Here is a 22,305-nt window from a genome sequence, read left to right on the forward strand (position 1 = left end):
GTAAGCACATGACGTGCCCCATCTCCCCCTATCTCTTCTGTCTAATGAATTATAAGTCAATGTGCAAACATCCATGTCACAGAGACCTGTTTGTTATTTTTTCTAGTCTATCAATCCGTGACCAGCAGTGATATTTCTTGCTCAGATTTCCACATATGATACCAAGATGTTTCTGGAGGAAGAAAGTGATTTGGATAAACATTTGCAAACTTACTGTACAGTGGACATTCCACCCTGAAAGTACAACTACCCCTCTATCTACTACGTGGCGCAGATTTTGAGCATAAAGCTTCAATATCTCTTTGTAGGTGGCAGTGCCAGAGCAAAAACAAATACTTGAGCCTTCTGACTGCAGATTGGATGCGTGTGTGTGTCTTCTCTCCATGTGTTTTGCTTTGTAAGGGTGGAGTTTTAGCCTGAGTTAATTGGCTACCTCGTGATCCTACGTGTTTAAGGTTGAAAGATAGGTCTGGGTGCATTTTTTGAATTTGAGCTCTCCTGTGGGGTGGGAAAAAGATCCTCTTGCAAGTTTTTTTTTTTTTGCAGCTTTCTTTATATAGACAGAGTGGAATCTATATGGTTTTCTCCACACCCATCTTACGTGTGATCTCATAATCCAGGCATAGGAGAAAAGGGGAGGGAACTGGTGTGGTGTGAGGGAGAGGTTCAAAACAAGTTCCAGATTCATACAAACTAGCTGCTGTGCTCTACTTCGAGAGTTGCCTGTTCTGCAAAATCTGCAAGGACCTATCCCCTTCACAAGAGAAGTTTCCAAGAGTACAAGTGAGTAAAGCTTCATTTTATTCCGCAAGGAACTCAACAGGAGGCACCTTGGCTGTGAGTAGAGTCTGAAGGAACATCTGCTTGTTTGCTCCTGGTGGAATGTTTACTTAGAATGTTAGTAAAGCTGCAGGACAAGGGAACCATGGAAACCTTTCTTATTCCTGTTACAGTCTTCACTTATTACTGCTCCTTTAAGTGACTTATTTTGCTTTTGTAGGTATATAGTTACATAGGTTGAAAAAGACACATCTCAATATTTTACTAGTGGCACAAAGCTAGTTGCAGGTCATCGGTCTGTCCTACTTTCCACAGGCTACTTTTAATGTATTTGTAAACCGAAACATACTGTTCTTTGTCGTTACCTTGGAGCACGAGATGCAAGGGGGGGTCATGAGAAGTAAGCACATGCTAAGCCCTAAGGGTCTTTCTTTGTTATTCGGGCAGTTTACTTTCAAAGATCACCTTAGTCCTTTGCAGTTGTTGAAGTGCACTTCTGATCTATCTCCTCCGATGCCTCAGGGACTCGGGGAGGGGTGATTGCCTAATGAGGAATGTGCCTGAGGATAGCTGCTGTGCTCATTGCAATTTCAACCTGAAGTCAAACTCTTTACGAAGTAAATCTAAAAGTGACACTTTGTGAAAAATTAGACACGTGGACAAAACTGATCTTAACCTTTTTTGGAGGATCTAACACTTGACTTGCTTCTATAGCTTATTTTTTTAAAACCATCCCAAGCTCCCTCCATCTTCGTCATATAGGTGTGGCTGTTCCCTTTTTATTTTTATTTTATTTGAGGAAAATGTTCCACCTAGTGGTGTATAATGTTTTGCTCGCTGGTTACCAATAGCAGATTTTGGAAAAACTACTGTACACATCTATCTGCTGGGACAATTGCATGAGGTTCCTAGGTTTTTAATATCATTTAAAGCTATAGAAATGATTGTATAACCAGTTCCCTTTATCACTGTAATGACAGTGTTTCCTAACCAGGGTTCCCTGAAACCATGTAATTCCTCAGAACCTGGTCAGGGTTTCCCCAGAAGAAACCAAGATGAACAGCACAGTCAGAACAGGAATGAATGCCATATGTCCTTCCTTCCACATCACTAAAGGAATGTCCTCCTCCGACCTGTTGGGGGCATCACAACCATAGACCAGATATCAATCATGGGACAATAAAACTGTCACACTCCCATGAACTGTTCCAATATTACTTCTCATTTACCCCACTGCTCCTATGTTCTATTTGTGTATAAATATGTGACTTATCAGACGTGGTCTTGATACCATGTTAGATTGAAGAGGCCTAAGTAGTCCTGAAAGCTTTGTTTGTTATCATCTTATCAGTTAGCTATGAAAACCTATGAATGACTTGGGACTCTCAATTTTTATCTTTTGGATCAACAGCAGCCACTTTTACAGACCTCAAAGCAGACTATTTGTAGATGCTTGTCATGGGCATAGACAAGGCAGTCAACAAATCTCAGCCAAAATGTAAACGTATAGAATGAATTAGCCCTACACCAGGCGTCAGTGCACTATGCCTTTTTTCACTGGAAGCCAATGCCAGATGTATGCAAAAGTATAGATATATTGTTAGATCACCTAAGGCAAAATTTAAAACTTACCCATACCTCAAACGTGATGTGAATGGAGCCTTATTCTATTCATTGTATTTTTTTTATGCATGATAAACTGTACTTGGGTGATTGTATTTACAGGATGACTGTAAATCCAAAGAGTAATTAATAAGAGATGGCGAAGTTGTATAGCCAGTTGGCTAATTCCTCTTGGGCGCAGTCATGCAGACCTTAGAGCCAGGAAGAACGTTTTGCTTTCTTTCTTAAACGTCCCTTTTTATGCAGGTTTTGGCACATTAGTAACCCGACGCCTGGGATTTGCAGGGCTACTAAATTGTTTTTTCAGCAAAAGTGACCTGACATCTTGTAGCTGACCTTATCATTGTTCTGTGTAGAAAACATAAAATAAACTTCCTTTGCATGCAATAAATATACTAGATTGTTGTTTCTTCTACATGTACACAGTTAATTGAAGTCAGAGACTTCCTGATCATCTAGTTGTGTTCAGAAGATGTTTGCTAGGTTTTCCTGTACAGACAAGTTTGAAAATACTTGGAGGTGGCTGAGAACGTTGGCATTCTCTTGTATATGCATTTTATGAATGCATCTGGTTGACATGACATATCATGTTTTTCGACTCCCGATTGGCTTCCTAAATAGCTCCATAAACAGTTTTTTGTAAAGGCTTTGAGCTTTATCTGGGAGGAATATGACAGTTTTAGTACATTTGTGTAGTTTTATTAGATTTTTGACATTGAAATGTATGAGAATTCTTTCCTTTATGTCAAAGTTTCAGCAAGAAAAACTACTTCAATTAAAACACAGAGCCCATGTTAACAAGAGCTGCAGACAAGATAAGGCTACTTTCACACTCGCGTTTGATGCGGATCCGTCATGGATCTGCACAGACTGATCCGCACTAATACAACCGCATGCATCCGCTCAGAACGGATCAGCTTGTATTATCTTTAACATAGCCAAGACGATCATCTTGAACATCATTGAAAGTCAATGGGAGACGGATCCGTTTTCTAGTGTCAGTGAAAACGGATTCGTTTGCCTCCGCATCGTCGGGCGGACACCAAAACGCTGCGTTTTGGTGTCCGCCTCCAGAGCGGAATGGAGGCAGAACAGAGGTAAACTGATGCATTCTGAGTGGATCCTTTTCCATTCAGAATACATTAGGGCCAAACTGATCCGTTCAGGGCTCTCACAAGCGGTCCAAAACGGATCTCACAAACGGAACCAAAACGCCAGTGTGAAATTAGTCTAAGCGGATCTCTGAAGGTCTGGCTCTTGAAGCAGACTGGTCTACAAGAGATGGGTCCTTTATAAGACAAATGGAAAGGATTTGGTAACGTGATTTCACACTGCACCTGATGAAGTCATAAAAAGTCAAACACATTAAAATCCTTAAAAATGTAAAAAGCTTAGCATGTGGTTGCATTTTTTTCCCCAAATCAAAACATATGATACATTAGTAGTATTATTATTTATTAAAGCGCCATTCATTCCATGGCGCTGTACATATGAAAAGTGTTGTACATACGTAAAACAGACCAAGGACAATAAACATGAACACGGCGAGTTCCAAACTGGCATAAGAGAGATGACCCTACCCGCGAGTGTTTACGATCTACAAGGGTTGAGGGAAGGACACAGTAGGTGGTCATACGCTAGTATAGTGGCCACAGGGTTGCTGTAAGTTTATAGGCTTGTGTGAAGAGGTGGGTTTTCAAGTTTCTTTTGAAGGTTTCCACAGTGGAGGTGAGAGTCTGATATGTTGGGTTAGAGCATTCCAGAGTATAGAGGATGCACCGGAGAAATCTTAGAGGAAATTGTGGGAAGATCAGGTAAAAGGAGAGTAGAGAAGGCGGTCTTGAGTGGCATTAATTATTCTTAGCGCACGGTGCATCACTGGTTAGAACTTCTCCCATGGGTGTTGTCCTATTGAGGCAGACAGATATGGGACTATAAAAAGGGAGGACTGAAACTTAGGCTGGCCATAGCAGCCTTGCCCATAATCAGTGGGAACCTGCACAGGACTACTTCTTCATAAGCTTGATTGGCAAATCAGGAAAGAGACTATTCTCTGTGGGAGAGAGGCAAACAAGAATCAAGTCCTCTTGTCATTTGAGAGGTTGCAGTTGTATGTACCAGGACCAGGGGGGATGTTGAATATCGCTTGCTTCTTCTCTTTTGTGTATACCCCTGAGGTTGCATCAGTGGTTACATGGGCTGATTCTAAACAGTGTGCCACCAGCATAGTGTTTATATGGTGCCCCATTCTTGGCACTTCATATTCCTATCAAGTAAAAAAAAAAAAATACTATAATATTATGCTCATGTCATTTCTCGTAGAAGTTACTTGTAATTAGGAAGAAGCTCTACTGGGGTGGGGTTTGATGTGAATGAATACATTCTCTGTATAGGGCTGAGATATGAGAGTAATTATGCACCAGGTATATCACATTCAGACCTGTTTTGCTAGTCTTTATGAATACATTTTCACTGGAGTCAGGTGATCTATTGCTTTAAACAGAATAACAGGTGTACTGCCTTCATATCTTCACACAATGGAGTATATACTATGATTACTAAAAAATGCTCAGTCTCAAAATCAAAGCCAAATGGAAACATTTTCCTTGAGGCTGAAATTCTCTAAATTCAGTCTACACTCGCTCATCCCTTACCATCGACAGACTGTCACAGTAGTAGATCACTGGCTACACACTCGCTGTAAAATTGGCAAGTTCTATAGTCCGTAAAGGAAGGCAGCTACTTTTATAACAAGTAAAAAATGGTCCAACATCCCCAGTTTTGGGGGGATTTCACATAGTGATGGATATATGGTTCCTGTAGACACTGTCATGGTTGGTCTTCACTGTCAAACAACCTAGGATGAAGATCATAAAATAGTAATAAGAAAATCCTTATACACTAGTCCACCAGAGTATATAATCGCTTAGATCTAGGGTGGCCTATGAGAAGAGGCACTTTCATCTGAAAGGTCAAAGTTGATTGGCATGGAAAATAGGCTACCTGTTGACGCCATCAGGTACTAGTAGAAAGTACTTTACTGCATGGCACTTAATTGCTCTATTAGTTCTTGAAAAATTATGAATAATTGCCTATGGCTTTTACAGAGTCGCCATAATACTATTATTCCGATTAGTTCCAAATTTGCTGGGATTTATCCTGGGCCTTTAAGCCAGGTTTGAAGTTATTCTTAGTATGGTATGTCTGGCCATCAAATACTTTTCTGTTTATGCACGTGGGCATTTTACAGCTCTACAAGGTGAGTTGTATGGAGCAACACTATAGCACTCAAATAAATCTGTGACCATGCTGTACCTCCAATTTCCAAAATTGCGGGAATACTTTATATTACGAATTAAATATTGGTAATGCAGCACTGTATATAATATCTTTAGTGAGATGCAAAGCTTTCCAAGACTTTTACCCAAAGGTCTATAAATTGTAATATTCAAAGGTAATCAAAGTGGTCCTCCCAGGAGTCCTGTGAAATCCAAATGTATTCACCCATTGTTCCTAACAGCAACGTTTCAGCCGTTTTCAAGCTTTAACAATGGGTGAATAAATTCCACTGATTTCACTGGAATATTACCTTGCACTGTATTGCAGAGGTATTCTCCAAGTTCCCAACATGCATATCTCCAAAATGCAGTGCAGTACTTCAGTATAGTGAAATGAAGTGCCTACGATTCTGTACAGGCCATGTGTATACAGCTCTACCATGTGCATGGAGCCTTAGCTTGATTTAAATGTTACCTCTACCTGGATCAGCTGCACTACCTTACTCCACATGTAACGTTTTATAGAAATATATAGGAAAAGAAGAATTAACATGCATTAAATGGTTACATAAGTATGTTATGAAACTTCATACTTCTGTATGCGTTTGCTGAAATACACCTACAGTGTGTAGTAGTGAGTCATAGCAGTGTAAGGGAAGTTATGAATGAGCCATGAGAGACAATGATTAGCTTTAGATTTCCCCCTTGGCTTAGTAATGAATGTGGGTTTATCCTTAGAGGTTAGCGGAATTTTATCACAATTCCTTTTGGCATCTGTTCAAGTCTGAGTGATGATTCCCAGGCTCACTCAACACCACTTTTTCCTTGTGCTCAGATTTCCTACAAGCATGTGGATGTACCTTATAAAAGGACTTGGATAAATCCTAGAAAGATGATATTGAGCTTTTACTACTGTTCCGCGTTATGTCTGCTTTGTTTTATACAGTGCTTTTTAAAATAACATTATTAGAGATGGTGTATTGACATTTTTATTTATTTGTTATACCTAGTGCAGGGCCTGAGGGATGATCACGCCTGACCCTGACTTCTCCTAAAGTCAATCACAGTGCAGAGGGTGTGGCAGTTGCAGAGAGAGCAGAGCCTCTAGGTGTAATAGCAACACCTCAGTTGCTCCTAGTGGCGCATTTGCATATATGGAAACTTAATTTTTCTCAGTACTCCGAGCACGTATGAACATGGTACCAACATGAACATGGTGCCTTCAGCTGCCAATCGTACAGGTCAGCCTGTTTCATAGGTACAAATCTGCTGACAGATGCCCTTTAAGTCCTGAACAAGGCATAACACCGTTTTAGGCTGGCCTTACACTTGAGATGCATGTTGGTAAAATGCTCAGCTTTCTGTCCTGACCCCCATTCCCCACATGAACCTACATTTTGAGCTGAGTATGCATGTGTTCTGAACAGAGATAGGAGCGAAAGACACTCCTAGATAACTTTCTGTGGTAGAAGCTTATCTCTCAAGAGCAATGGCCTGGGCATGTTGAGCCTGATCCTTCTATCCCTCAAAGTCTTCCATTTGGAGAAGTCTCGAAATTTGTGGGTTTGGCCAAACATGCATTTGATGTCCATACCAGTTTTAGTCTTTGAGTGTTCCTTTTACAACATTTTACAGGACAGGAGCTTGTGTTTTGTATTGAGCTATTGCCATATACATTTTTAGTGGTAGCTCAATATCAGAGTTTTTCATATGAGAAGAGAAATCGTAACAAAAAGGGTGGACAGTGGGAGTATTTGGGCTAAACAAATGTAATGAATACATCACAGCAACTTCCATCAAGTGTCATTATCAGGCCATGATAGTGTTGTCACTTGTATTGATATACACTTGTGGTCATTGACAGATCTTACTAATGAGACCCAAGCAGTCATATATATTATTGATATACTGAGCTAGTTCGATTACTCTGAGGCAAGCAAAATGGAAGAATCTGTCTATGCTTGATGCTAATGTATACCAAGCTCTGTGATGTAATGGAGAGGACTGCTAAGTGCTTCAGCAAGCTGAACCTTTGCGGGTTTATTACAGGGGAATGCAAGTAGGTGGTAAAATATTCTAAATCCAGAGTAGGACTGGGTTTCCTTGGGCCCACCTGAGGAAATTATTTACAGGGCCCAACCCCCATAAACAAAGTCTAATAGGTTTTGATTCTAAGAAATAGACCATAAGAAACTGACACCAAAGCTCTAAATGGGTTTTTCCCCTGGACCTTTGGGGCCAACTATAGTATGACAGCTTGAGCTCACTGGACGATCCTCTGGTTCTCCGGTGGGCCAGTCTGATGCTGTCTATATCTGTGTCTTTTGAGCCATTACAGTAGTTTAAAGGGATTTTCCATACTGACCGACTTCCTTTTAAAGGATCTATGACTGTTGAATTTGTTGGTAATTTTGTGAAAATATAGTTCCCTCTATTGTATAAAGTCTGAATACTGTAGCATCTGTGCAATGATGTAGTTGATAATCAAGGTTTATTATAGAGACCAGGAAACTGTAACCATGATTTTACTGACTGTCAAACAAATCTATGAATCCCTTGGTCATTTGAAATTAGGCGTGAAATGAACCTTTCCCTGTAAGATATTAGTACTGTCAGAATTTGGGATGGTTCTTGTGGTGTTATGTGATATGACAAAATGTTTATATGAGTACAGCTAACTAATGGAAAGGTTATGACGGCTACGGTTGTTTTTGGAAGGCGGTTGTTAGATCTTCCATTAGGGGTTTGCATTTTGATTTATAGCTTCTTGAGATTGTAATGCTTTCCGCATATTGTTCTGATTGGTTTGTCCACTTTCACTCCTCAGGAAGGAAATATGGCGTACACTTGTTGTGGGTAGATTTGTTTAGGTTACATGCAATTTGCTACATCCTGCTTTTTTCATTTCGTAAGACATTAACAGAGCTCAGCTTGTATCCCTCTTGAAGGGTCACTCTACATAGACCTGCCAGTTCTATTATCTTCTCACATTAGATATTAAATGGATACAGGGGTTTAGAAGACATGTCAAGTCCAGAAGGTAAATATTATGATTGACACTGATGGTAATATTTATGGATTCTTGCCCTATAATTAAGATTTTTGAATTTAAGGTTAGGTATACACATCAGTTTGCAGATGTTTCAAGCATTTTTTTTTCAATCTGTCATCCACTCAATTCAATAGCAAAAGAAAAACGGATCACATTGCGATTAAGATTGACAAGTGACAACCTTTATTGCTCGAAAGTGGTGTAGCTACAGCAACCAATCATTGACTGTAGAAGTGACCTCAATAAGGTCAAAAAAATCACCACTTTGTTCAGTGATTGGCTGTCATAGTCACATATCAGGACGCCACGTCATCCCTGCAGCTGTGTAAATAATTAACCTCTAGGGATCAAGGAAGGATTTTAATAATAACGTTAAAATTTTTGTTGGTTTTAATGGAAACACAGTTTTTGGGGGAACTTTAAAGGGTTTACTATTGTCAGCCTATTTTAGCCTTTTAGAGTTCAGCAAAGGTGCAAAATTTTAAAAGGAAGATGGAGAAGACTTTACCAAGAGTTAGACTTGGTTTACACTTAGGTCAGTGGTGTTCTCCTTGGTTGATGATAGCCCAGAGAACCCTAGTAAAGTCAATGGGGCCCATTGGATTTAGTAATATCTGGTATAAATCTTACAGCTCTGTTATAAACAGAAGTGATGACGCTAGTGTGAGCATATGAAATAAATATTAAGGAAGGTGCACTACTGTGGATGCAAACACGTCTGACTAAACCCTCAAACTGGTGTTAAAATTGAGACTTAAGCCAATATATCCTTATATGAAGGACATATCTGAGCCCGAGCACTGCGCCAAGGTATCTCAAGTAGCTTGGGACCTAACGCTAGCCTATCTGTGCCGTATGGGCAATACCAGGAGCCAGTGGGCAAATTACAGGAGCGTAAGGTCCAACTCACAGACAACTCACCAGTTACCTCCAGCATGTAACCATGCTAGCAATGGGAGGAGGGAGGAGGCTGTGAGTCCCACCCAAGACTGGATGATAAGGCCAAGGCCTCACAGATGCACCTAAATGTTGCCTGTGGATGAAAATCAGGCACATTTAAATATGGAGTTTATATACTGTACCTCCAAATATATCTATATATAAACTACAAAAAATGGCATAAGGCCAAAAGGCAGGAAGTGCTCAACCCCATATGCAGTTGTGTAGGATGTATTTTTGTGGTTCTTGTGGTCTGCTGCGGGCATCCTCCAATGTATGCATTTTTGCTGGGGATCGCCATTAGCAATAGGCCACAAGTGCAGGATCTGCTCTCCTGGGTATAGATGCACAACTGCATATGGGGTTGAGCACTTCCTGCCTTTTGACTCCATGCCATTTTTTTTGTAGTGTGAGCATCGCCTAAATGAGTCCAAACAAGCACAAACTGAAAATTCATTATTATTATTTTTAAACCTATGAAGCTCTGCTGGCTCCTGCCTGAGCTGACTATAATGCAATGATGCAAGAAAATTCGGACTAGAACCTTCAGAATCACAGGTGCATATCCATGAAGCAAACATAATTACAATAAACAAAATGGCTGCACATCATTATATATACAATAGCGCTAAGAAATGGGGGGCATTCTAGATAAAAGTGGTACAATACCGACTATAAATGAATAATGGAAGCTCTTAGCGCACATACGTGTCGGGCCCATCTACCAGACGTCAAGGTGGCTTCCGCAGATGGGTTTGTTATAATGTAATGATGCCATCAGCAACCTACAAGTCAATTTAGGAAAAACTATTGTCTCACTCAATTACAATAAAAAAATGACCAGGAAATAACCCTACTGCCATGGTGACTATGGATACTGTGCCTTTTTAAAGCAGTTCTGAGATCGGGAATCCCTTGTCATATGTGTAGCCTTGATCTAAGAGATAAAAAAAATCTCCAATGTCACCATTGCACTGGTTCCAACACTAATCTCACTTTTCCTCCACTTCCGATGCCTGCTGGACTGGAAGTGTGACCTGCCATCTACATGCCCTTCCATCACTGCTGACCCATCAGTGGTGGAAGCGGTTATGTGCTGAGTCGGCATACATAACTGCTGAGTCCATTGATTGGCTGGCAGCGGTGACGTGTGTCTGTGTGTAGACGTAAAATCACATTTATGGCCCAGTGGCAACCAGAAGAGGAGGATGAGAAAGGAGCTTGGCATTGGAACAAAAGTTCCCAGTCTTGCAGAAACCCCTTTAAATACACAGACAGTGTAGTCACCAACACAAGAAGACTTTAAATCTTTAGCACCTGGGAAGGAGGTTTTAGGACACTTAGAATAGGGATAATAAATGCACAGTTGCACGGAAAGTTATTTTATTCTTCTAAGAAACTGGAAGATTGGGTTGCGAGTGTAATTAGGCTTTCAAATATATAGGCCCACCTAGGATGGCCAAAGAATCTCTTTACCGATCATCTGTAAATTTCATCTCGCTCCTGTCCGTGGGCTGCGGCTTCAGTATAGCTCTATACAAGTAAATAGGACAACTCATCCACAGGAATAGTGCCACGTCTGGGAAATAAAATAAGTAATTTTTCCAAATTTTGTACATCCCGACTTCCCCCCCTTTAATCATAACCAATCATATAAATGTACTATACATCCCGTATCACACTTTTACAGTCTCATTAATTTTGGAACAGATATTACATGCTGGGTATGACATTCACTTCATGAAGTTCCTCACAATCCGGGTGTGTCTGTCTCGCACTATCCCCAGTGGCCGACTGACTACAAGACTTGTTTTGTTTCTTGTGATTCAATATGGCACAGCTGGAATCTGTATAAATGAACAGAGATGTCTGTTAAACACATGAACTTAATCTGTTTCTCAGATATCTGGAGCTAGAGACCAGAGGCGGGCAGGAAACACAATCACTGCTTTTGTGATCTGACTATAAAGTATAAAACTTTCTCAGAACTTTGTGAGAAAATACTTTTTGCGTAATTTGCTGCTCAAGGGAGCACAAGCCAATCTATCTATATATCAGTCTATATATACTGACAAGCTAGTATATGTATTACTATTCAATGTATACAATAATAGGTATCACTATTCAATGTACAAATGTGTCAAACTTATTATATGTATTTCATTCTAAGTATTATACAGTTGCAAGAAAAAGTATGTGAACCCTTTGGAATGATATGGATTTCTGCACAAATTGGTCATAAAATGTGATCTGATCTTCAAGTCACAACAATAGACAATCACAGTCTGCTTAAACTAATAACACACATTAGAATTAAATGTTACCATGTTTTATTGAACACACCACGTAAACATTCACAGTGTAGGTGGAAAAAGTATGTGAACCCTTGGATTTAATAACTGGTTGAACCTCCTTTGGCAGCAATAACTTCAACCAAACGTTTCCTGTAGTTGCAGATCAGATGTGCACAACGGTCAGGAGTAATTCTTGACCATTCCTCTTTACAGAACTGTTTCAATTCAGCAATATTCTTGGAATGACTGGTGTGAATCGCTTTCTTGAGGTCATGCCACAGTATCTCAATCGGGTTTAGGTCAGAACTCTGACTGGGCCACTCCAGAAGGCGTATTTTCTTCTGTTTTAAGCCATTCTGTTGTTGATTTACTTCTATGCTTTGGGTTGTTGTTCTGTTGCAACATCCATCTTCTGTTGAGCTTCAGCTGGTAGACGATGGCCTTAAGTTCTCCTGTAAAATGTCTTGATAAACTTGGGAATTCTTTTTTTTCCTTCGATCATAGCAATCCGTCCAGGCCCTGATGCAGCAAAGCAGCCCCAAACCATGATGCCCCCACCACCATACTTCACAGTTGGGATGAGGTTTTGATGTTGGTGTGCTGTGCCTCTTTTTCTCCACACATAGTGTTGTGTGTTACTTCCAAACAACTCAACTTTAGTTTTATCTGTCCACAGAATATTTTGCCAGTACTGCTGTGGAACATCCAGGTGCTCTTGTGCAAACTGTAAACGTGCAGCAATGTTTTTTTTTTTTTTTTTTTTTTTTTTTGACAGCTGTAACAAACACCTCCAGTCTGCTGACACCTCACTCCAATTAGCTCTTGGAGATGTCATTAGTCTAGGGGTTCACATACTTTTTCCACCTGCACTGTGAATGTTTACATAGTGTGTTCAATAAAAACATGGTAACATTTAATTCTTTGTGTGTTAGTTTAGGCAGACTGTGATTGTCTATTGTTCTGACTTAGATGAAGATCAGATCAAATTTTATGACCAGTTTGTGCAGAAATCCATATCATTCCAAAGGGTTCACATATTTTTTCTTGCAACTGTATATATATTTAGTGTCTAACAAGTGAATACAAACCATAGAGATGTCCACTGCAACTTCTATTGAACCCAGGGAAGCATAAGCTAAGGTCGGTCCTATCCCTACTCCTTGTGGGTAATGTGAATCTATGAACCTCTTCCTATTCTATAAAGGGAGGATCAGAAAAGTTAGTATAGAAGACGGTAGGGTGGGCATAAAGGGTATGAAGGGCAAACGAGCTTGGCAAGAGCTTGTGGTTCTGTAAACTAGCAATGCTAGTGATTTCAGTGGACTTTGAACATTGATGTAGTGAGAAGATTCTGTATACTAAGGGCTGTATGACACTGATCGAGAGTCGGCCAGATCGTTAACAAGCATTTGTAGGCACAATCGTTAGCGAGGATCTGCCTGCGTAAAAGGTGCAGCCGATTGCCCGATAAACAAGCAAACACTTAGGCCCCTTTCACACGGGCGAGATTTCCGTGCGGGTGCGATGCGTGAGTTGAACGCATTGCACCCGCACTGAATCCTGACCCATTCATTTCTATGGGGCTGTTCACATGAGCGGTGATTTTCACGCATCACTTATGCGTTGCGTGAAAATCGCAGCATGTTCTATATTCTGCGTTTTTCACGTAACGCAGGCCCCATAGAAATGAATGGGGTTGCGTGAAAATCGCAAGCATCCGCAAGCAAGTGCGGATGCGGTGCGATTTTCACGCATGGGTTCTAGGTGACAGTCTATTCACTGTATTATTTTCCCTTATAACATGGTTATAAGGGAAAATAATAGCATTCTGACTACAGAATGCTTAGTATAATGGTGCTGGGAGGGTTAAAAAAAATAAAAAAGTTAACTCACCTTATCCCCATGATCGCCTAGTTCCCGGTCGGTCTCTTCTTTAGCTGTGGCTAAAGGACCTTTGGTGATGTCAGATCACATGCTCCATCACCATGGTGATGGACCATGTGATTGGAGCATGTGATCTGACATCACCAAAGGTCATTCAGCCCAAGCCCACAGCTAAAGAAGAGACCGACCGGGAACTACACGATCATGGGGATAAGGTGAGTTAACGTTTTTTTTTTTTTTTAACCCTTCCAGCACTATTATACTAAGCATTCTGTATTCAGAATGCTATTATTTTCCCTTATAACCATGTTATAAGGGAAAATAATAGAATCTTCAGAACATCAATCCCAAGCCCGAACTTCTGTGAAGAAGTTCGGGTTTGGGTACCAAACATGCGCGATTTTTCTCACGCGAGTGCAAAACGCATTACAATGTTTTGCACTCGCGCGGAAAAATCGCGGGTGTTTCCGCAACGCACCCGCACATTTTTCCGCAACGCCCGTGTGAAAGGGGCCATATTCATCAGGTAATTGCATCTTTTATCAATTCATTGTATGCCGGCAGCTGATCGTGCCGTCTAATCAAACTCATGCAGACGTCGGTCTCTTCTGCCAGTATTATACAGCAGACAGGTCATCAGATCCTAGAAAGATACTCATGGATTAAATAATATTTACTCAATTTATGCAGATATGCTGAGTCAAATAATTAAATCATCAATGGACAACAAAATGGTGTGGTCGACAGGTACCCACATGCATCAGAAGACGTTATTGACAATTGCCTTTAATGGGTTGGTTGCTAGTAATCTCCTTATCTACTGTCTTTGTGTTGAGGTCATGTATTTCACAACTGGATTGTCGCATACCTTTACAGATGTCACACTTTGCTAATATTTGAGGATTAGAAACTTCAGAATTCATTTGGAAATCTTAAGTTCTGTATGTTGGGAACACAGCGCAAATAGTACTCAAGACATATAATGGTACTTCGGAGCTGTATCCCCTTTCTCTGATGGCACCTACATACAGTGCTTATGCTTCTAGGGAAGAATACTTATAATATGGTACAGTGGTCAACATTTCCAAGTGGGAGTATACCTAGATTCTGGTGTATACTGAACCAAAATGTAGCACAATTCGACTCATTAGGTTTGGAAAAATGATGTGCTGGTAACATAAGGGCATGGCTTACTAGAACATGGGCATGACTTCATGGGAAAGGAGCTTGGCCTAATTTGCATTATTTAGCGTCAAAATTGCCCTAAGTCTCTAGTGTGAAATTCTGTTTCAAACTAAGCCTACCAATAGTTGGTATGCAGTTAGACAAAAGTGTATCTCCGGGCACCACATTTATCATGCAGCCTGAGCCCCAGTGATAAATCTGGTGCAGCTCTAGGCAGCTGGTCTAAGTTTACGCCGTCTACAGCACTAGTAAATGTTCCCATATTTATTTATTTTTTGGGATTCCTACCAAATCTGAGGGTATCTTTGTATGAAATCAGAAGCATATGGAGATAGATTAGGGCTCAGTAGAAGTCTATAGGCACCATATTACAGTTCCATACAACTTTCTCTTTTAGGGATTGGGGAAATGTAATATTGCGGTACACATAAGCCTCACTGTTGTAGATAAAGCGATCATAAAAAAGTAATATAAACTTAAAAGCTGTCTGCATTAAAATGCATTCTGCCGACTCAGAAGTGTGTTACTGAATATTATGCAATGAAGTATGTTTTCTATTCCCTTTATATAGCCCCTAGACATACAAACTAATAAAGATGGACCATAAAAGCTATCAATACAAAAGGCTTCAGTTGTGCACTAAACTTGTGGTTACAAAGAATTTGGTATTTGTCCTGTGACTCACCTCTGGTGTACAGATCAATCATTTAGAGTTGTATCTGGAATAAAGAGATTAAGTTGTATCTGGAATAAGATCAGGCTTATCTGTGGAACAGAACATTTTACTTCAAGGAACCTTGCACATCTCAGGTCTCCTTACAATAGAGTTGGGTTTATAGATGATAAAAAGGTTGTCACTAGGTGTCGGCTGGGCTCTGTGCGTGTGCAGCACCAATAAAATGAATCTGACTACAAAGAGTTGTCTTTTATGTGCAGAAAATGTTACTTAAAATGTCAAGGGCTGCAACACAAAAACTGTGTACAAATGGCTCTTTCATAAACGTTCCTGCCATGCCAGGCCTGGCATTTCCATTATACTGTGCTAATAAGGAATAGTGTGTTTTAAGAATGTCATACAAGTATAACTGCATAAAATGCATACTATTCCAGAACAGTTTGAAGGTCTCTAACTGCAGACCTTCTCTAGACACAAATGAATAAAAAAATAAAAACCCAGAAGGATAGAGTACGGCCAAAGAATAAGGCTAGTTCCACACATGCATCAAAGAAATCCAGCAGGATATCCCGGCAGAGGACAGGCTGCCGGAGTTCTCTGGATCCTGCATAGCTGGATAGTGCTCGCCAGACCCTACTGACTGTAAAGGGATGTGGAGGGGATCCGGCCGCTCCCCAGCTTATATGCTGGGATTCGACTGGGCAAAAAAAACTGAACGCAGCAATGTTTGTCCAGCCAAATCCTGGCTTATATGCCGGTAAGTGGCCGCATCCTTTCCGCATTATAGCCAATTTGGTCCAGCAGGCACTCGGCACTATCTGGCTATGCTGGATCCGGAGAACTCCTGTCAAGCTGTTTTGGAAGAGAACAGTCTACCGATTTCTTTGGTGCATGTGTGAAATCAGCCTTATTCATTGGCCGCACTTTATCCTTCTGACTGTCATTATGCTGTTCTATTCATTTGTGTCTACAAACGTCTGCAGATACAGGCCTTCAGACAGCTCTGGAATAGTATGCGTTTTATGCTGGATTTCTTTGACTCATGTGTGACAGTAGCCTATGTCCCTATTTGCCATGCGTCGCCACCAGCACACATTTTGCACTTAAGCAATTGATGGCATATCTTAATTAGCAAAATGGAAGGGCAGTAGATGTACCTGGTACTGCAGCTTGTCCCATTCATTGAATTGCACTAAATTGGATAATCTGCACCACCATGCCCAGCCGGTAACAGAAAAGCCACTGTGCTTGTGTACACAATGAAGGGGACACCATGCCATGGCCCTTTCATTGTGCTGGAGGTCAGATCTCCGTCAACCAAACATTGATGACCTTTGCTAGGGTTAAGTCATCAAAGTTGAATCCCTTTAAATCCACCTACTGTGTTGATGTACACTGCTGTGTGATAAGGAAAGCCATTCAAAGTCTTTGTATAGTCATAAAACCTATATTGGCATCCATAGATCTGTAATCTTATTCTGAGACTAATTAGAGCCAGATACTGTCAGTGGTGGTGGCTGAAATAGAAGAAGCCTCTCCAAAAAGGTATGGGGCCTGGGGGGTAGTCAGTTAAGGTTTACATTTCATTCTATATTGAAAGGTTGTAATAGTCATTAGACTCAGCTTCTATGAGTATGGTATAGTTACAGAAGTTCTAATATTGTCTACAAACTTTGCACTATTGGCCTACTGGACCTTGTTGTCTTATGTAAAGGCTTAAAACAAGCCCCATGCCTGACCGTTATCCTCTTCAAGAAAAGTATCTGGCATAGTGGGAAATCCTTTTGAATTATTAGAACCTTCTATTTCTATCAATCCAAACACATACACATAGGTACCTTCCAAACACACTGACATCAGGATGCGTCCATGGATGGCCATCACAACACAATCACTGAAGATCACATCAACTGCTTTTCTCCCCAGAAAAAGCCATACAATTACAAATGGCCATGTGATTAACTATAGGCCCACACCATGGTTAATGGCCTTTTCAGCAGATGTTGGATCAACTAAAAAAAGTAGTGACATTCTAAGAATAAAGGAAGCTGTAGACAATCATCGTTTACAGACTGGACCACAGCAGTTATGACTAAATGAGAAATTCCTATGAATATTACAAATGGATGAAAAACATTTAAAAAAAGACAGTAAAAACAATTTGTAAGGGAATTCCCATGCATACTGTCGGTGTCCGTGACATATCTTTCACTTTCCCAGTCTGACCACATATGAGTAATGAATGCAGAACCCCACCCATTTACTCATTGTGGAGGAGTCATTCCCTTGGGGTACCATACTAGTTTTCTATGTGACTAGTTTACTTTCTTAATATACTCTTAAAGAAATTAAGAAATGTTTCCTCTCCTAAATATAACAAATACTTTATGCATAAGTAGAAGTAAGTGGGGATCAACATGCGGTGAATTTCACTGGAGATGCAATTTTCTTGGAGAAACAGGAATTCCTAACACTTTCTAGACAATCTAGACTTTCTAGACCAGGAATGCCTGACCTGCGGCCCTCCAGTTGTTGCAAAACTACAAATCCCATCAGGCCTGGACAGCCTACAGCTATAAGGACATGCTGGGAGTTGTAGTTTTGCAGCAGCTGGAGGGCCACTGGCTGAGCATGCCTGTTCTAGACCATCAGTAAAATATGTTCAGCTGAACATACTCATTAAATCTGGTTGAACTAGCAGATTTGTACAGGATCGCTGGCATTCTAAATGTGCATGGGTGTCACTGATGTCAGCCACTGTTAGAACGAGGTCTCTTCTGTACATGAACCCCCAGACTGCGCTGGCACTATACAGTATTATAAAGATTATAATTATAGTAATCTTCGAATTTGAAAAATTGAGGATTGTGTGGACATTCAAATGCACCATATCTGATCCTTCTTCTTCACAAGGGCTACCATTTAGGGACTGTCAGGTTGCCCCCTTATGCATTTAGTTAGTTTTGCTGAATTTACAGGGGTTTAAAAAGACAAAACATTACTCCCCCTCATTGATTCTCTCGCTGCCATTCATGTGCTGTTCTGTTCCCCACTGCTTTCCACTTTCTGGTTCTGGGCTTGAAACATGGGAAATGGCTTGGACTACACACTCAGCCAATCGCTAGCTGCAGAGGTGACCTGGCTGAGCCAATCACTGGCCGAGAGGGCAATCCGTGCCATTTCCTCTGTGTCAAGCCTAAAACCAGGGAGTGGAGAGCAGCATGGGCCAGGACAGCAGGGGATCGGTGAGGGTGAATAATGATAATTTTTTTACATTTTAACCATTCCACTGGTTTATTTTATTTAAACACCTGGAAAACCTGTTTAATGAGTATGGCCAACGTAACTCACTGAATTTGGTTTAGTAGCAGATACAGTTTTTAGGTTAATGTAGGTGAGCATGACCCATTTTAAAGGGGTTGTCTCACTTCAGCAAAAGACATTTATCATGTAGAGAAAGTTAATACAAGACACTTACTGATGTATTGTGATTGTCCATATTGCCTGCTTTGCTGGCTGGAATCGTCTTTCCATCACATTATACACTGTTCGTTTCCATGGTTATGACTAGGGATGAGCGCATCGACTTCCGATGAAACATCCGAAGTCTATTCGCATAAAACTTTGTTAGAATACTGTACGGAGCAAGCGCTCCATACAGTATTAGAATGTATTGGCTCCTACTTTGCATAGTCTCGCGGGACTTCCGGCAATAACTTCGGATCCTCAATACACCCGTCCAGCACCCACATAGAACTGCCTATTCTTGTCTGAAATTGTGGACAAGAATAGAACATGTTCTATTTTTTTTTTCTGGTGCCGCAGACAGGAAGATCGGGGCCGCGCTCCGGAAATGCGGATGCGGACAGCACACTTTGTGCTGTCCGCATCTCTTTCGGCCACACAGAGAATGAATGGGTCCGGATTCGTTCCGCAACGTTGCGGAACGGATCTGGACCCATTCTACGGACGTGTGAATGGACCCTATTACTGTATGGAGAGCTCGCTCTGTACAGTATTCTAACAAAGCCTTATGTGAATTGACTTCGGATGTTTCATCTGAAGTCGATTCGCTTATCCCTAGTTATGACCACCCTGCAATCCAGCAGCGGTGGTTGTGCCTTCACTCTATAGGAGAAGGTGCAGTCCTAATGACACTCTGGTGCTTTTTCCTGTAGTGTGTAAGCACGACCACCGCTGCTGGATTACAGGATGGTCGTAACTCTTGGAAACGAGCGGTGTATAATGATGATGGAAATTTTTTTATCAAGCCAGCAAAGGAGACAATATGGACAATCGCAGTACATTAGTAAGTGCCTTGTATTAACTTTCTCTACATGATAAATGCCATTTGCTGAAGTGAGACCACCCCATTAAGCAGTGCATGGTAGCAGCAGGGTAGACGGCAGTAACTACTATTGTACCATGAGATAGATGCATTATGGTGTAATGTTACATCATTCTGAACCTGAATGGATATATGTCATAAAATAAAAAAATAATTCTGTGATGGAGAGCAGCAACTGGACGCCAAAATGTCAGTCTATTCCGTGGCAAAGACTGGGAATGCTGCCCGTGCTTTGTCCAGTGTGCAAACAGTGTTTCACAATTCCAGCATATTTTAAATGTCAAATGTGGTGCAATCAAGAAAAGTTCAAACAGACAGATCTTCTGTATTAATGTTATCCCTATATACAGCAATTTGTGGTAGTTATAGATACTGTATATGTGTTAGACCACATAGAAGAGGAGCGGTGTGCACAGAGCCTAAAGGCAGCCAACTGAGTCACTATATACACCATATCAGTGGCGACTCTAGGAACAATATATAGGGGGGGCACAAAGATTCCACAGTCAAAAATGGGGGGGCAAAAACAAAATAAGTATATAGAAATAAGATTACAAAATACGAGAGAATTGCGGTATGCAGGGATACAGTTATAATAAAACAACTTGCTTACAAAAGAAGCTGTTCAGTCTGCCTGCTGTGCCGTCCTCTGCTCGCTTCCGCGGATTCTTTCCCCTTCTTTCTGTCTCTCGTCAGTGCACAGGCGCACTGTTATGGTGGATCTGTGGAAGACACACTGTTATGGGGGCATCTGTGGATGACACATTATGCCTCTCATTAGCCCTCATTATGCCTCTCATATCAGCCCCCATATCAGACCTTATGCCTCATTAGCCCCCATTATTCTTCTTATTAGCCCCCATTATTCTTCTTATTAGCCCCCATTATTCTTCTTATTAGCCCCCATTATTCTTCTTATTAGCCCCCATTATGCCTCCAATTAGCCCCCATATGCCTCCAATTAGCCCCATAGCCCCCAAATATGCCTCCAATTAGCCCCCATAATGCCCCCAGCAGCCACATTTTTTATAAAAAACAAAACAAAAAAAAACCACTTACCTCTCCTGCTCCTGGACAGATGCCGCCTGCCATTTTCTCCCTCCTCAGTCGACTGTGCTCTAAACTGGCGCGCACAGCGTGAGGTCACAGAGCGACCTCACGCTGTGCGCAGCCCTGCACAGCCGACAGCCGAGGACCAGGAAGTGGTGAGTACAGAGCGCTCACCACTTCCTGGTTCTTCGGTACTAATGAGCGCTTCCATAATGGAAGCGCTCATTAGTATTCACTCGGGGGAATCGGCGGGGGGGCAAGGAACAACATAGGGGGGGCAATTGCCCCCCCTCGCCCCCCTCTAGCGACGCCACTACACCATATACTGTATATATTGTGACACAGTGAGAGGTTTGGTCTGGGAAAACAGGTATTTTCCTCCCAGCATGTGCTGCTGGGCTGATTTACAGCCAGGTGAGGTCAAATACCGGACCGGATTTTAAATGCCGATCTGGGTTTTGGCAGCACCTGGCAGCTGGGCTCAGAAGCCATGTCTCTGTGTTGGGATCTGGGAGCCTTGTGTCTAAATGAAAGCTTGCTACCTGTTTGGCATGAAAATAGGTTGGTGCTGCTATCAGCAAGGACTCTTTGAAGCAGAATTGCTGCATGGTGTGAATTACCTTTAACACCGCAAGGTGACTTTTTGTTTGAATATGACTGCTTGTTTTCTCACTTGCCTAAAGTGTGAATAAAACACTGACCTGTTTGATCCAAAGAACTTGTTGTTGCCTCTATACTGTGTCTGCTAATCCAATCTACCAGAGCGAGTCCCCACAAAAAAAATATATATATATATATATATATATATATATATATATATATATATACCACTCGTATTTTTAAGTTTACAAGCCCTGTAAACGCCAAGAGACTGCACATTCCAGGTCTGCCATTGTTTCAGAAGCAGGCAGGGAGGTGTTACAGGAAGTATATTTGACATAAAAAGATCTTCCTGTGTTTGCAAAGCAGGTGTTACTAATAAAATAAAGTCTGTGTAATCCTTTATATTCAGTTTTTTCATCTGAAGTTCCTGGAACAGCTTAGACAGTACAGACATATTAACAGTAAAACTGCTGGAGTGTATTAAAGGAAGTCTGTCACCTCCAAGATGGGCTTCAAAGTAACCATAGGGTAGGTGCTTTGAAACACAACCATATCTTTCCTGTGGAAAAGCTTTCCTCTAATCCCCCGTTAAA

General features: G+C 41.2%; 1 protein-coding gene across 1 annotated transcript in view; it reads left to right on the forward strand.

Annotated features, from left to right (window-relative positions):
- The first annotated feature begins 487 nt into the window (after positions 1-487).
- The window catches only part of EMP2 (epithelial membrane protein 2), a 62,093-nt gene continuing 40,275 nt past the window's right edge, over positions 488-22,305 (forward strand). The window contains exon 1 of the mRNA XM_044303619.1: positions 488-783. The gene's annotated coding sequence lies outside the window, so the exon portion shown is untranslated. The remainder of the gene's footprint in view (positions 784-22,305) is intronic.

The sequence above is a fragment of the Bufo gargarizans genome, chromosome 8 (assembly GCF_014858855.1).
Source record: "Bufo gargarizans isolate SCDJY-AF-19 chromosome 8, ASM1485885v1, whole genome shotgun sequence".
Taxonomy (NCBI): domain Eukaryota; kingdom Metazoa; phylum Chordata; class Amphibia; order Anura; family Bufonidae; genus Bufo; species Bufo gargarizans.